Here is a 15,836-nt window from a genome sequence, read left to right as displayed (position 1 = left end):
TTTTGAAAGGCAAATAGAAAATGGTACTCTATAATTTCTCTAAACCAATCATAACCAGCATCAAGAGGCCACCGGTATATTTAACCACACTAATTTTATATTGCCTTTCTTTGGTTGAAGAAAGCACATTGAAAATGAGTATAATTTCACACATTCTACACTAATTATATCAGAATTCAGTCTTGATTGCTGAACTCAGTACCCAGGATTTTTGATCATTTCACAGCATTTTTATCATTGGTTTAATCTAAGGATATTCTATATCAGAACTGACAAAACACTGAGTCATTGAGCTCAAATACTCATTTATATTTTTCTTACTTAAAATCCACCAATGATTTTTCCTCTCCAGACGAACACCATTTACAGTTTTACTTATTTTACAAAATGAAACAAAAGCAAAATCAAAACCATCATCAACAACAAAATAGCCCAGAGTCTCAGAATAATCCCACATTCCTATCTCATTGTAAAGGCTTCTCAAAGCCAGGTTTAAATTTTATGCCTAATTACCCTTTAGGCAATAAAAATTTCCAGGACTTTATTGTGATAGCTAGGAAGCCATGAGATATATGGTGCTATATCAGCATATAGATGGTAAGGTAGCATTTGCTTAATAGAAGAATTTCATGCAATTTTATATAAAATCCTAAAATGTTGTCCCAGAAGAGCAGCATTTGGTTCTCGGAGATTATCTAAAAGATTGAACAAAGAGGCAGTTATTTTAAAACAAGCTTACTAGATTTGTAAATATGAAGAAAGCAGACAGAGTAATTGCATCTTATGTATGGACCTCCATGAATAAAATCAAAGTAAGAATAAACACTCGAAATATTGCTTAAAATGTTTCCCTAGATTCAGGGGGAAATGAAAAATGTACATGGAATAAAAAGATGATAGTCATAAGGATGATCCACTGTGACTCACCAAGTCATACTTCTGTTTCAGGATGTCTTCCATGTTTGTGAACAATTGAAACTTTTGTTGTCAGTCACTATTTTTAGTGAATATTTCTGGGATACATAATCTCTAATGTGTGCAAGCAAATATAACTTCTATTTTGTTGATATTGTTCACATATTTGACCACACATTACCTCTGCACTGCTGCTAAGTTCTCTTTGTCATTGATCTTTTGGGTTATAGCAAGTCACTGGTTATATAATTTAGAAGTCAGCAGACTTCCTTTAATAGTTCAAACAACGCAATGCCCATCAAAATCCCAACTCAATTCTTCATAGAGTTAGAAGGAGCAATTCTCAAATTCTTCTGGAATAACAAAAAACCCAGCACAGCTACAACTATTCTCAATAACAAAAGAAATTCTGGGGGAATAAGTATCCCTGACCTCAAGCAATACTACAGAGCAATAGTGTTAAAAACTGCATGGTATTGGTACAGTGACACACAGGTGGATCAATGGAACAGGATTAAAGATCCAGAAATGAACCCATACACCTATGGCCGCTTGATACTCGACAAAGGGGTGGAAAACATCTAATGGAAAAAAGATAGCCTTTTCAACAAATGCTGCTGGTTCAACTGGAGGTCAGCATGCAGAAGCATGCAAATTGATCCATCCTTGTCTCCTTGTACTAAGCTCAACTCCAAATGGATCAAGGACCTACACATAAAGCCAGACACTCTGAAGCTAATAGAAAAGAAACTGGGGAAGACCCTTGAGGATATCAGTACAGGGGGAAAGTTTCTGAACAGATCAGCAATAGCATATGCTATAAGATCAAGAATTGACAAATGGGACCTCATAAAATTACAAAGTTTCTGTAAGGCAAAGAACACCATCAAAGGACAAATCAGCAACCAACAAATTGGGAAAAGATCTTCACCAACCCTATATCAGATAGAGGGCTAATATCCAATATATACAAAGAACTCAAGAAGTTAGACCCCAAAGAACCAAACAACCCTATTAAAAATGGGGTACAGAGTTAAACAAAGAATTTTCACCTGAAGAACTTCGGATAGTGGAGAAGCATCTTAAAAAAGAGATAGAAGCCAATAAAGAAGAAAGGCAAAAAAATCTTAAAGAAATGCAGGAGAACTTGAGTCAACAGGCAGAAGTCATGAAAGAGGAAACACAAAAATCTCTTAAAGAATTACAGGAAAACACAAACAAACAAATGATGGAACTGAGCAAAACCATCCTGGATCTAAAAACAGAAGTAGAAACAACTAAAAAATCACAAAGGGAGGCAACTTTGGAGATAGAAAACCTTGAGAAGAAATCAGGGGCCATAGATGCAAATATAAACAACAGAATACAAGAGATGGAAGAAAGAATCTCAGATGCCGAAGATACCATAGAAACCATTGACTCAACTGTCAAAGAAAATGCAAAATGCAAAAAGCTTGTATCCCAGAACATCCAGGAAATCCAGGATACAATGAGAAGACCAAACCTAAGGATTATAGGTATAGATGAGAGTGAAGATTTACAACAGAAAGGGCCAGCAAGTATCTTCAACAAAATTATGGAAGAAAACTTTCCTAACTTAAAGAGAGAGATGCCTATGAATATACAAGAAGCCTACAGAACTCCAAACAGACTGGACCTGAGCAGAAATACCTCCCGTCACATAATAATCAAAACCCCAAATGCACTAAACAAAGAAAGAATATTAAAGGCAGTAAGAGAGAAAGGCCAAGTAACATATAAAGGAAGACCTATCAGAATCACACCAGACTTCTCACCAGAGACCATGAAAGCTAGAAGATCCTGGGCAGATCTCATGCAGACTCTAAGAGAACACAAATGTCAGCCAAGACTACTATACCCAGCAAAACTCTCATTCACCATAGATGGAGAAAGCAAGATATTCCACGACAAAAGCAAGTTTACCCAATATCTATCCACAAACCCAGCCCTACAAAGGATAATAGGAGGAAAACAGTAATACAAGGAAGGAATCTTCACCCTGGAAAAAGGAAGATAGTAGCCTTCTTTCATCAAACCCAAAAGAAGTTAACCAATCAAATTTAAAAAATGACATCAAAAATGACAGGAAGTAATAATCACTATTCCTTAATATCTCTTAATATCAATGGACTCAATGCCCCAATAAAAAGACATAGACTAACCGACTGGATACATAAACAGGACCCTACATTTTGCTGCATACAGGAAACACACCTCAGGGTCAGAGACAAACACTACCTTAGGGTAAAAGGCTGGAAGACAATTTTACAAGCAAATGGTCTCAGGAAACAAGCTGGAATAGCCATTCTAATATCAGATAACATTGACTTTCAACCCAAAGTCATCAAAAGAGACTCTGAGGGACACTTCTTGCTGGTCAAAGGAAAAATACATCAAGAAGCACTCTCAATCCTGAACATCTATGCTCCAAATGCAAGGGCACCTTCATTCATAAAAGAAACTTTATTAAAGCTCAAAGCACACATTGCACCTAACACAATAATTGTGGGTGACTTCAACACTGCACTTTCCTCAATGGACTGATCAGGAAAACAGAAACTGAACAGGGACATAATGTAACTAATTGAAGCTTTGGACCAATTAGATTTAACAGATTTATATATATATAAATAACATTCTGTCCTAAAGTAAAAGAATATACCTTTTTGTCAGCACCTCATGGTACCTTCTCCAAAATCGACCATATAATTGGTCACAAGACAAATATAACAAGATATAAGAAGATCGAACTAATCCCATGCCTCCTATCAGATCACTATGGAGTAAAAGTGGTCTTCAATAGCAACAAAAACAACAGAAAACCCACATGCACGTGGAAACTGAATAATATTCTACTCAATGATACCTTGGTCAAGGAAGAAATAAAGAAAGAAATTAAAGACTTTTTAGAACTTAATGAAAATGAAGACACAACATACCCAAATCTATGGGACACAATAAAAGCAGTGCTAAGAGGAAAACTCATAGCCCTGAGTGCCTCCAAAAAGAAAATGGAGAAAGCATACACTAACAGCTTAATGACACATCTGAAAGCCCTGGAACAAAAAGAAGCTATTTCACCCAGGAGGAGTAGAAGGCAGGAAATCATCAAACTCAAGGCAGAAATCAATCAATAGGAAACAAAGAGAACCATAAAAAGAATCAACAAAACCAGGAGCTGGTTCTTTGAGAAAATCAACAAGATAGATAAACCCTTAGCCAGACTAAACAAAGGACACAAAGACAGTATCCAGATTAACAAACTTAGAAATGAAAAGGGAGATATAACAATAGATACTGAGGAAATTCAAAAAAATCATTAGATCCTACTACAAAAGCCTATACTCAACACAACTGGAGAATCTGAAGGAAATGGACAGTTTCCTAGACAGATATCCTACACCGAAACTAAATCAGGATCAAATAGATCATCTAAACAGTCCCATAACACCCGAAGAAATAAAAAGGGTCATAGAAAGTCTCTCAACCAAAAAAACATGGGACCAGATGGCTTCAGTGCAGAATTCTATCAGACCTTCATGGAAGACCTAACACCAATACTCTTCAAACTATTCCACAAAATAGAAATAGAAGGAACTCTACCCAACTTGTTCTATGAAGCCACAATTACGCTGATACCAAAACCACACAAAGATCCAACAAAGAAAGAGGAATTCAGGCCAATTACCCTTATGAATATTGATGCAAAAATACTTAATAAAATTCTCACCAACCAAATCCAAGAACACATCAAAACGATCATCCACCATGATCAATAGGCTTAATCCCCGGGATGCAGGGATGGTTCAATATAAGGAAATCCATCAATGCTATCCACTACATAAACAAACTCAAAGAAAAAAATATGATCATCTCATTAGGTGCATAGAAAGCATTTGACAAAATCCAGTATCCTTTCATGCTAAAAGTATTGGAACGAACAGGAATTCAAGGCCCATACCTAAACATCATTAAAGCAATATACAGCAAACCGGTAGCCAACATCAAACATCCATTTAGGAGAGAAACTTGAAGCAATCCCACTAATATCAGGGTCTAGACAAGGCTGTCCTCTCTCTCCATATCTTTTCAATATAGTACTTGAAGTTCTAGCTAGAGCAATTAGACAACATAAGGAGATCAAGGGGATACAACTTGGAAAGGAAGAAGTCAAATTATCACTATTTGCAGATGACATGATAGTCTACTTAAGTGACCCAAAAACCTCCACCAGAGAACTCCTACAGCTGATAAACAACTTCAGCTAAGTGGCTGGTTATAAAATCAACACAAGCAAATCAGTTGCCTTCTATACTCAAAGGATAAGCAGGCTGAGAAAGAAGTTAGGGAAATGAAACCCTTCAAAATAGCCACAAACAATATAAAGTATTTTGGTGTGACTCTAACCAAACAAGTGAAAGGTCTATATGACAAGAACTTCAGGTCTCTGAAGAAGGAAATCGAAGAAGACCTCAGAAAATGGAAAAATCTGCCATGCTCGTGGATTGACAGGATTAATATAGTTAAAATGGCCATCTTGCCAAAAGCAATCTACAGATTCAATGCAATCCCCATCAAAATCCCAACTCATTTCTTCACAGAGTTAGAAAAAGCAATTCTCAGTTTCATCTGGAATAACAAGAAACCCAGGATAGCTAAAACTATTCTCAACAACAAAAGAAATTCTGGGGGAATCAGTATCCCTGACTTTAAGCAATACTACAGAGCAATAGTGTTAAAAACTGCATGGTATTGGCACAGTGACAGACAAGTGGACCAATGGAATAGAATTGAAGACCCAGAAATGAATCACACACCTATGGTCACTTGATCTTCGACAAAGGAGCCAAAAACATCCAGTGGAAAAAAGATAGCCTTTTCAACAAATGGTGCTGGATCAATTGGAGGTCAGCATGCAGAAGAATGCGAATTGATCCATTCTTATCTCCATGTACTAAACTTCACTCCAAGTGGATCAACGACCTCCATGTAAAACCAGACACACTGAAACTAATAGAAAAGAAACTGGGGAAGACCCTTGAGGACATGGGTACAGGGGAAAAGTTCCTGAACAGATCACCAATAGCTTATGCTTTAAGATCAAGAATTGACAAATGGGACCTCATAAAATTACAAAGTTTCTGTAAGGCAAAGGACACTGTTAAAAGGACAAAACGGCAACCATCAAATTGGGAAAGGATATTCACCAACCCCACATCTGATAGAGGGCTAATATCCAATATATACAAAGAACTCAAGAAGTTAGATCCCAGGGAACCAAATAACCCTATTAAAAATGGGGTACAGATCTAAACAAAGAATTTTCACCTGAAGGAATTTGGATGGCCAAGAGGCACCTTAAGAAGTGCTCAACATCATTAGTCATTAGGGAAATGCAGATCAAAACAACCCTGAGATTTCACCTCACACCAGTCAGAATGGCTAAGGTCAAAAACTCAAGAGACAGCAGGTGTTGGGGAGGATGTGGAGAAAGAGGAACACTCGTCTACTGCAGGTGAGGCTATAAGATGGTACAACCACTTTGGAAATCAGTCTGGAGGTTCCTCAGAAAACCGGACATGAGACTTCCAGAGGACCCTGCTATACCTCTCCTGGGCATATACCCAAAGGATTCGCTGGCATGCAATAAAGACACATGCTCCATTATGTTCACAGCAGCCTTATTTATAATAGCCAGAAGCTGGAAAGAACCCAGATGTCCCTCAAAGGAGGAATGGATACAGAAAATGTGGTATATTTACACAATGGAATACTACTCAGCAATTAGAAACAATGAATTCACAAAATTTTTAGGCAAATGGTTTGATCTGGAAAATATCATCCTAAGTGAGGTAACCCAATCAGAAAAGAATACAGATGGAATGCAATCTCTGATAAGTGGATATTAATTAGCCCAGAAGCCCTGAATACCCAAGGCACAAATCACATAACAAATGATTCCCATGAAGAAGTATGGAGAGGGTCCTGATTCTGGAAAGGATCAATCTAGCATTGGAAGGAAATATAAGGACAGAGAAAAAGGAGGGAGGTGATTGGAGAAGGGATGGAGAGAAGAAGGTTTATGGCACATATGGGGAGGGGGGATCCGGGAAAGGGGAAATCATTTGGAATGTAAACAAAGAATATAGAAAATAAAAATATTAAAAAAAAAGAAGGGTGGATTTTGTCTGTACCCCTCAACCTACACCAACACAAACACACACACACACACACACACTCACACTCATACTTGTGTGAGTGTGTGTATATATAAACATACCTATGTGCATATGTATATATAAATATGGATATATATGCATATACATATATACACATACTTTTATATACGTATATATACAAACATACATATCTGCATTTATATACATACATTATACATATATGTATATATACATGCATATGTGCACGTGTAAATACTAATCTATATGCACTTATGTGTATATGTACATATATACATACATACACATATACATATATATACATACATATACATACACACACATATATATATAACACATCACATATCACTAAAATAAAAAGTGACACAAGTGGAAACCTCACAGGTGCTTGGTGATATGTAGGGGTGGGTTCCAACACTTTGATCAGGAATCTGCATGTGAACCCTGAAGGTCCTGTTACCTAACTGGCTCTTCATCTATCAATAAAGATCCTATTGGCCAATGAGCTGGTTGGACTAGTCAGGATTTCCAGCTTCACTACAGTAAGGCTAGCAGATTCAGGGGAGGAGCAAAAGATTCACCAGCTACAGAGGGAGAAAGAGTCACCAGCCATGTGAGATCTAAGGAGTATTGGCCATTGGCTACTCCCACACCTGGTATGAGGTTGCAGGCAGGAGATTAGAAACATAATTAAGCTGAGGGTAGATTTAGGGTGCTGAGCTTGGACTAAGGTGACTGAGCACAAAAGCTGAGGGCAGATTCAGAGGTGTGAAGCTGTGGGAGAAAAGTCGGGAAGAGGAGTGAAAAGTGAGGAAGGCTTGGAAGAGCCTGGCCATTGAGCTAAGGCAGATCAACATGAGCTCATCTGAGGATCTGATGGAACCTTATCCCTTGACCTTTATCCTTATCAATCGACAATATGCCACCAGTGATGGTCTGCTACACAGACCTTCAAATACTTGAGCATTCTATGAGTAACCATTTTTATCTGTTCAATTAAATACTATTTTTATGGAAATTAGCTGGGGAGTATCAGAGGTATTTGTTAAATTTAGCTATTCTATGCAGTATTATTGGAGAAAAATCAATTTGTTTATTTTCAAAGCCTAAATAATACCAGGCATTATGGAGCAAAGAAAGTGGAGGATATGTTTTGCTTTGTTCTGTTTTGTCCACATCCTTCTTAGAAGACAATGTTCCTCCATTTGTCTTTTTGAATCTTTTGGAATCCTGATGAACATCACAGATCAAAAACTAAGGTATATCCTTAGATGTGAAATGTATGTTGTGGAAATTATAGACAAAATGGGGTCATCATAGAAGGGTAAAGTTGGAGTTGTCACCTTGTATAAAATCAAACTAAACTGGATTTTGTAAACATCCTGGTTAATTGGCTTGATCTGTGAATTAGGAAGCATTAAGTTGCCCAACAATTTCTACAGCTCTCTTCCTGTGAATACTGGTCCAGAGTGTTGGTCTTACAGAAAGGTGGCCAAAAAATTTCCAGTGGGCAGAAAAGGTTCTTGCAAGGACAGGTTTGCTTGTTTTCTGACTAGGTCCACATTATCCACAGCCCACAGGTTATCCAGTGGGATGATACATTTTATATTAAACTTGTTCTTACTCCTAGAAAAAGAATCAAGTATCTCTGTTAGTTTGATTTACATTGTAGTTGGTATTGCTGGTGGAAATAATCAGTTGCTCCTGCCCCAGAACAGAGAACTTCAGGCACAGTTCAAGCCAGGGTAGATGGAATTCAACAAAGCATGTGTGAAAGACGGTACTGGATATGAGCTTCTCAGTGCTCACAAACAGACATAGCCTGATTGTTTTCTGATTGAAGAAGGTTGAAAATGAATATACTGTGAATATGGCCATATATATATATATATATATATATATGGCATTTTTAGAAAACTATGTATCAAGATTTCTTCCTTAAATATTGTGAATTAGTAAGCATTTTTATTTATTTCCACAATGACCATACCATAAAATATTAGTTAAAATTTTGTACTTTACTTAACCACATTAAATAATTTTTCTAAAATAAATGATATAGAAATATTGTCTAACTGGATAAAATTCATTTTCCATTGCCCTTCTTTGTATGCTAAGAAGTAACGTCAGCTCACTACAATGGCTCCTTTAGTAAACACACAAAGCATATCTCATACAAGTGTCCAAAAAGATGATTATTTATCTCAATAATTTAAACAAGTAATTAGAAATATGTCTTCCCATCAAGCATTCTGATCTTATCACGTGTTTATAAGAAACAATAATCTTGGAAGCAAATCAAATCTTGATTTCCTGCTTTCATCATTCCTTTTCTATAAAATTTGTCCTTTGTAAAATTGACATACGTAATAGTTCATAATTATTTTTTGTTGTGGTTGTTCTCTCTTTTCCCTTCTAACTTTTGACAGAATACTTCCCAGATGTGTGATGTTCTATTACTTCATGATAGGGTGAATATTACCTCTTTGTGTATGAATGTGTATATATGTGTGAGTGTGTGTGTGTTTGTGTGTGTGTGTGTGTGTGTTCACTTGGGTATATAAATCTGTATTGGACACTGTTAAGCTAATATGTTGGTCCAAATCTGAAGATACTTACTGTCTCGGATCAGGAGGCAAATGACACACTATAAACCCTGAATCAAAAATCTTGTGTATATACATATACATATATATATACATATACACATACTCTTCAAATGTGTGATATTTTTGAAACATGATGCTACAGAGAAAATTTCCCACACTATTTCATGTACCATATAACACTCAAAATACGGGAATATATAATATTTACTAAAGGATACACATGCACACTCATAAACAAACAACAAACAAATGTCAAATCAAATGAAACATTTGTACTTATATTTTCTTTTCACCTCAAGACATCTAATTGTAAACATACATATATATCTGTATATATGAACCAAAATTCAGAAGAAATACATAAAACTGAAATCTCCAATTTAAATGTCTGATAAGTAATTACCTTCCTTGCAAATGGAAATAATGATGATCATCTCCTATGAAACTAATAATGCTCTTAACATAACATGAAAGACATCCTCAAAATAATTTAACTTTTTATTCACTAGACAGCAGAATCAGGACACATATATGGTCTTTCAAGAAAAACATTCATTTTAGTTTTCTTTACTCTCAAAAATTAAAGTAAATTTCTCTTACATATACCAACTACACTTGAAAGGCACACTATGAGTATATAAACATATAAATATATATTTATATATATATTCATTCTTCATTCAAATGAGTTGATTACTATCTTCTAAAAAATGTGAGTATTTTCAAGTGTGGACTGAAAGTGAGTTGAGTAGAAATAACAAGAAGGATGACAGATTGACAGACAGCCTGGACATTCACTTATTTTGAGCCTGCATCAGTCAGACACTAACTAATATTTTCTATGCTGGGAGCTTACAGTGACTGATCAGGGGTGAAATCCAAATTTGCCCTATTATTCTCTTCTAAACATTTCATTTTTTCACAATTTTTGAAGTGGATATTCAGGAATAGTATTTATGGATGACCAGAAAATTTATCCCCCCAAACTGAAAATATTGTATCATTGATATCTGTCCTCAAAACGATTGACGAACTTATGAGAACATACCTTAAATTATTTAATTGATAATGTCAGTATCAACTTCATACCTTCTAAAATAATATGAAGGCTATGATCATGGGCAGAGGAGAATATATGTGATGTGGTCCCAGAAAATACCTCCATGGTCATAAGTTAGAGTGCAACCTTGTATACTGCTTCATTTAATCACAGCACTTTTCTCTAGTATGTGCAGAATCACCAACCAGGAAGAACTCAGTGCCTGCAGTTTCCCCTGATTAGTAGCTGCTGTTAGGAGGGACCAACTAACACCAGAGATGGACAGATGGTGAGAGGCAAAATAAGAACATTATCAACAGAAAGCAAGGCAGCATGGCAACACAACAGGAAGTCCTAGATACTCCAACCCACTTGAAAAGAAAGATTTGGATTTAAATTCACAGCTCATGATGCTGATAGAGGACTTCAAGAAGGACATAAATAACTCCCTTAAAGAATTACAGGAAAACATAACCAAACTTGAGAAGGAATTGAACAAAACCATCCAGGATATAAAAATGGAAGGAGAAACAATAAAAAAAATCACAAAGGGAAACAACTCTGGAGATACAAAACCTAGGAAAGAAATCAGGAGTCATATAAACAAGCATCACCAACAGAATAGAAGAGATAGTAGAGAGAATCTCAGGTGCAGAAGATACCATAGAAAACACTGACACAACACTCAAAGAAAATGCAAAATACAAAAATCTCCTAACCCACAACATTCAGGAAATCCAGGACACAATGAAAAGACCAAACCTAAAGATTATAGGTATAGAAGAGAATGAAGATTTCCAGCTTAAAAGGCCAGTAAATGTCTTCAACAAAATTATAGAAGAAAACTTCCCCAATCTAAAGAAAGAGATACCCATGAACATACAAGAAGCCTGCAGAACTCCAAATAGATTGGACCAGAAGAGAAATTCCTCTTGACACATAATAATCAAAACACCAAATGCACTAAAGAAAGAAATAATATTAAAAGCAGTAAGGGGAAAAGGTCAAGTAACATTTAAAGGCAGACTAATCAGAATTACACCAGACTTCTTGACAGAGACTATGAAAGCCAGAAGAACCTGAAAAGATGTCATACAAACCCTAAGGGAACACAAATGCCAAACCAGGCTGCTATACCCAGAAAAACTTTACCATAGATGGAGAAACCAAGGTATTCCATGACAAAAACAAATTTACACAGTACCTTTCCACAAATCCAGTCCTTCAAAGGATAATGAATGGAAACCTCAAAAAGGAGGGAACTGCACCCTAGAAAAAGAAAGAAAATAATCTTCTTTTAACAAACCGAAAGGAAGAAAGCCACATAAACAAAACTCCACCTTTAATAACAAAAATAACAGGAAGTAACAATCACTTTTCCTTAATATCTCTTAATATCAATTGACTCAATTCTCCAATCAAAAGACATAGACTAACAGACTGGATACGTAAACAGGACCCAACATTTTGCTGCATACAGGAATCCCACTTCAGGCACAAAAACAGATACTACCTCAGAATAAAAGGCTAGAAAACAATTTTCCAAGCAAATGTTCCAAAATAGACTTTCAACCTAAAGTAATCAAAAAATGTAAGCAAGGGTACTTCATACTCATCAAAGGAAAAAATCTACCAAGATGAACTCTCAATTCTAAACATCTATGCTCCAAATGTAAGAATACCCACATTCATAACAGAAATTTTACTAAAGTGCACATTGCACCTCACATTATAATAGGGAGAGCCTTCAAGAGCCCACTTTCATCAATGGACAGATCATGGAAATAGAAACTAAACAGAGACAGAGTGAAACTAACAGAATTTAGGAACCAAATGGATTTAACAGATATCTATAGAACATTTTGTCCTAAAACAAAAGAATATACCTTCTTCCCAGCACCTCATGGTACCTTCTCCAAAAGTAACCATATACTCGCCTTGGACACAAAACAGACCTCAACAGATATAAGAAGATTGGAATAATCCCATGCATGTACCCTATCAGATCTCCAGGGACTAAGGCTTGTCTTCAATAACAACAAAAAACAAGAGGAAGCCCACATACACATGGAAACTGAACAACATTCTACTCAATGATAACTTGGTCAAGGAAGAAAGAAAGAAAGAAATTAAAGACATTTTAGAATTTAACGAAAATGAAGGCACAATATACCCAAATTTATGGGATACAATGAAAACAGTGCTAATAGGAAAACCCATAACTCTGAATGCCTCCAAAAAGAAACTGCAAAGAGCATACACTAGCAGCATGACAGCACATCCGAAGGTTCTAGAACAAAAAGAAGCAAATATACCCAAGAGCAGTAGAAGGCAGGAAATAATCAAACACATGGCTGAAATCAATCAAGTGGAAACAAAAAGAAATATACAAAGAATCAACCAAACCAGGAGCTGGTTATTTGTAAAAACCAACAAGATAGATAAACCCGTGCACAAACTCACCAGCGGTCACAGAGACAGTATCCAAATCAACAAAATCAGAAATGAAAAGGGAGACATACAACAGATACTGAGGAAATTCAAAAAAATCATCAGATCCTATTACAAAACCTATACTCAAGAAAACTGGAAAATCTAGATGAAATGTATAATTATGTAGAAACATACCATGTACCAAAGCTAAATCAGGATCAGATAAATTATCTAAACCATCCAAAACCCACTAAAGAAATAGAAGCAGTCATTCATAGTCTCCCAATCAAAAAAAAAAAAAAAAAAAGGAAAAAAGCCCAGGATCAATCAGATGGGTTTAATGCAGAGTTCTATCAGATCTTCAACAAAGACCTAATACCAATAACCTTCAATGCCACACCAACACCAGAAGAATCTGTTTGACAAGTTCCACAGACTGAGAATTCAACTTCAAAAGAAAGAGGTCTACTGGAGCCAGTTGTGGAACTCTCCCCTGGAGCAAACATACTGAGCCCTAGTTCTCATGACAACATTCCTGTTCTGTTCTCTTTCATTCCTTAGTTACAGGTTCCTGGGAGCCTAGACCATGATCCTAAGCAAGAACAATGGGTATGAAACTATCCCTTGAGATGGGATCACTAACATGACTGTATCTCCAGGTAAAGCAATGCTTTACTTTTTAAATCATTTATAAAATTATTATGATAGATGAAAACTTTCCCAATAATAAAATTTCATATGGCTACACTTATGACATTGGAGAGCACTGAACATATAGATTTATTAACCTGTTCTTGGGAATATGCCATTAGCCTTGGATGACCGTCCTATTGAATACATCCTTTTAGAATTGTTATATTTTAATGATTTATATTAATAATAATGATGTTACCTGTCCTGTTTCTGATTCACTACACTGATGTACTTTCAGAGTTGTAATGCTCAGATGATGTTTGTATTTTACTGTGCCAAATGACTTTTGTTGGTGTTAGTCATTGTTTCACTGGATATGGATTCTAAGGGTTGCTACATTTGATTTTTAATGTATAAAAACCCCTGCTTGAGAGCTGCAAAATACCCCCAGATTCAAGCTGCCTCTGTGTTTCTGTTTCTCACAGCTGAATCCTTACCCACCTGGACATCAAGGACCCTCATCCCAGGGACCCCCATACCCAGCTGGGGTGACCGTGGCACTTCAAACTATTCCACAAAATAGAAACAGCTAAATATCATAATCCTTACTTGCCCCCTCTTCTACCTCCTAGGCCTAAGAAGATGGACAAGAAAAGGACACCCCCTCAGTCCCATATTCTACAAACAGTACAGAAGGCTGGAGAACAATGGGAAAATTTGACGCTTTTCCCAATTGTAAGCATGGATGATGGAGATCCAGAATGGGAACCAATCTCCTTTAAACTTCTTAAGGAATTAAAAGACAGATAGAATAAAAGGAAGTCATCGAGTGAATGCAGCTGATTCCAACCTTCCTAAGTCTTTCTGATTCTCCTGCCTCACTTACATTTATTTATCTAGTTAGTGTATGTATGCAGGTATAGGCATTTCCCAGCTCACAAGTACAGAACACCTCTGTCCAGACTAAGGCTTCACAGACAGTGCCTAACCCAGCCATTTCACTGGTCCAATACAGCATTTTTAAGATGCAGGAATAGAAGCTGGAGAAACAGCACAACTGTAGGTTGCTTGCCTAAAGTATGCACAAAGCCCTGGGTTTGGCTTCCAGTACAGGAGAGCCAGCCATGAAGATGCAACCTATAATCTCAGCACTCACAGGCAGAGGCAGGAGGGTCAGAAACTGAAGATTATCCTTGAATAGGGAGTTCAAGGCCAGTCTGAGATATATGATCCTCTATTTCCCAACAATAAAAGGCACCGAATATTAACAAAAGCAGAACAAAACAAAACACTATTTCTCTAATCTGTAAGATAAGTGGAGTCTAGTAACTGGCAAGGAATATACTCTATAAAACTACTCTCAAGTCTTGACAAACTACTACTAAAGAGGGCATTTATACACTTCTGAAACACTGTGAACGAGATCAGTACTTACTTGATAATCATTTCTCTTAATATTTGGAACATCCATGTTGTGAGTAGAGGGACAGATATCTTCATGTTTTCTACCAGTGAAAATGTTAATTCCAACAAGGCGGATCTGACAGAGGCAAGAACAACAGGAAACATGGTTAATCTTATTTAAGTACACTGTAGCTGTCTTCAGACACTCTAAAAGAGGGAGCCAGATCTCATTATGGATGGTTGTGAACCACCACTTGGTTGCTGGGAATTGAATTCAGGACCTTAGGAAGAGCAGTCAGTGCTCTTAACTGCTGAGCCATCTCTCCAGCCCCCTTTCAACTCTTTCAAAGGCATCTTACTTTCTTTGAAAAAGTTGCAGGGGCACAGAACTGAGATTTGTTAAGTATCCAAAACCTGAACAGTTTGGTGGCATCAAAACTCAACACACTAAGTAACTCAGGACTTCAATTAACAAGAGTCCCCAAAAAGTGAAAGCCAAGTCTCTTAGAATTATAAGAACTGGATTGCCTCAACTAAACAAAATGTTTTAGACCACCAGGGCCGGCAGCCCTTCCAAGGAGGTGG

At 36.6% G+C, this 15,836-nt stretch overlaps 1 pseudogene; it reads right to left on the bottom strand.

The window, feature by feature from the left end:
• LOC127676347 (ubiquitin-conjugating enzyme E2 G1-like) overlaps positions 1–15,397 on the bottom strand; it is a 1,073,095-nt pseudogene extending 1,057,698 nt beyond the window's left edge.
• Between the last annotated feature and the right edge of the window lie 439 nt (positions 15,398–15,836).

This window comes from Apodemus sylvaticus, chromosome 1, assembly GCF_947179515.1.
Source record: "Apodemus sylvaticus chromosome 1, mApoSyl1.1, whole genome shotgun sequence".
NCBI lineage: Eukaryota > Metazoa > Chordata > Mammalia > Rodentia > Muridae > Apodemus > Apodemus sylvaticus.
This window is presented reverse-complemented; position numbering and strand designations above follow the sequence as displayed.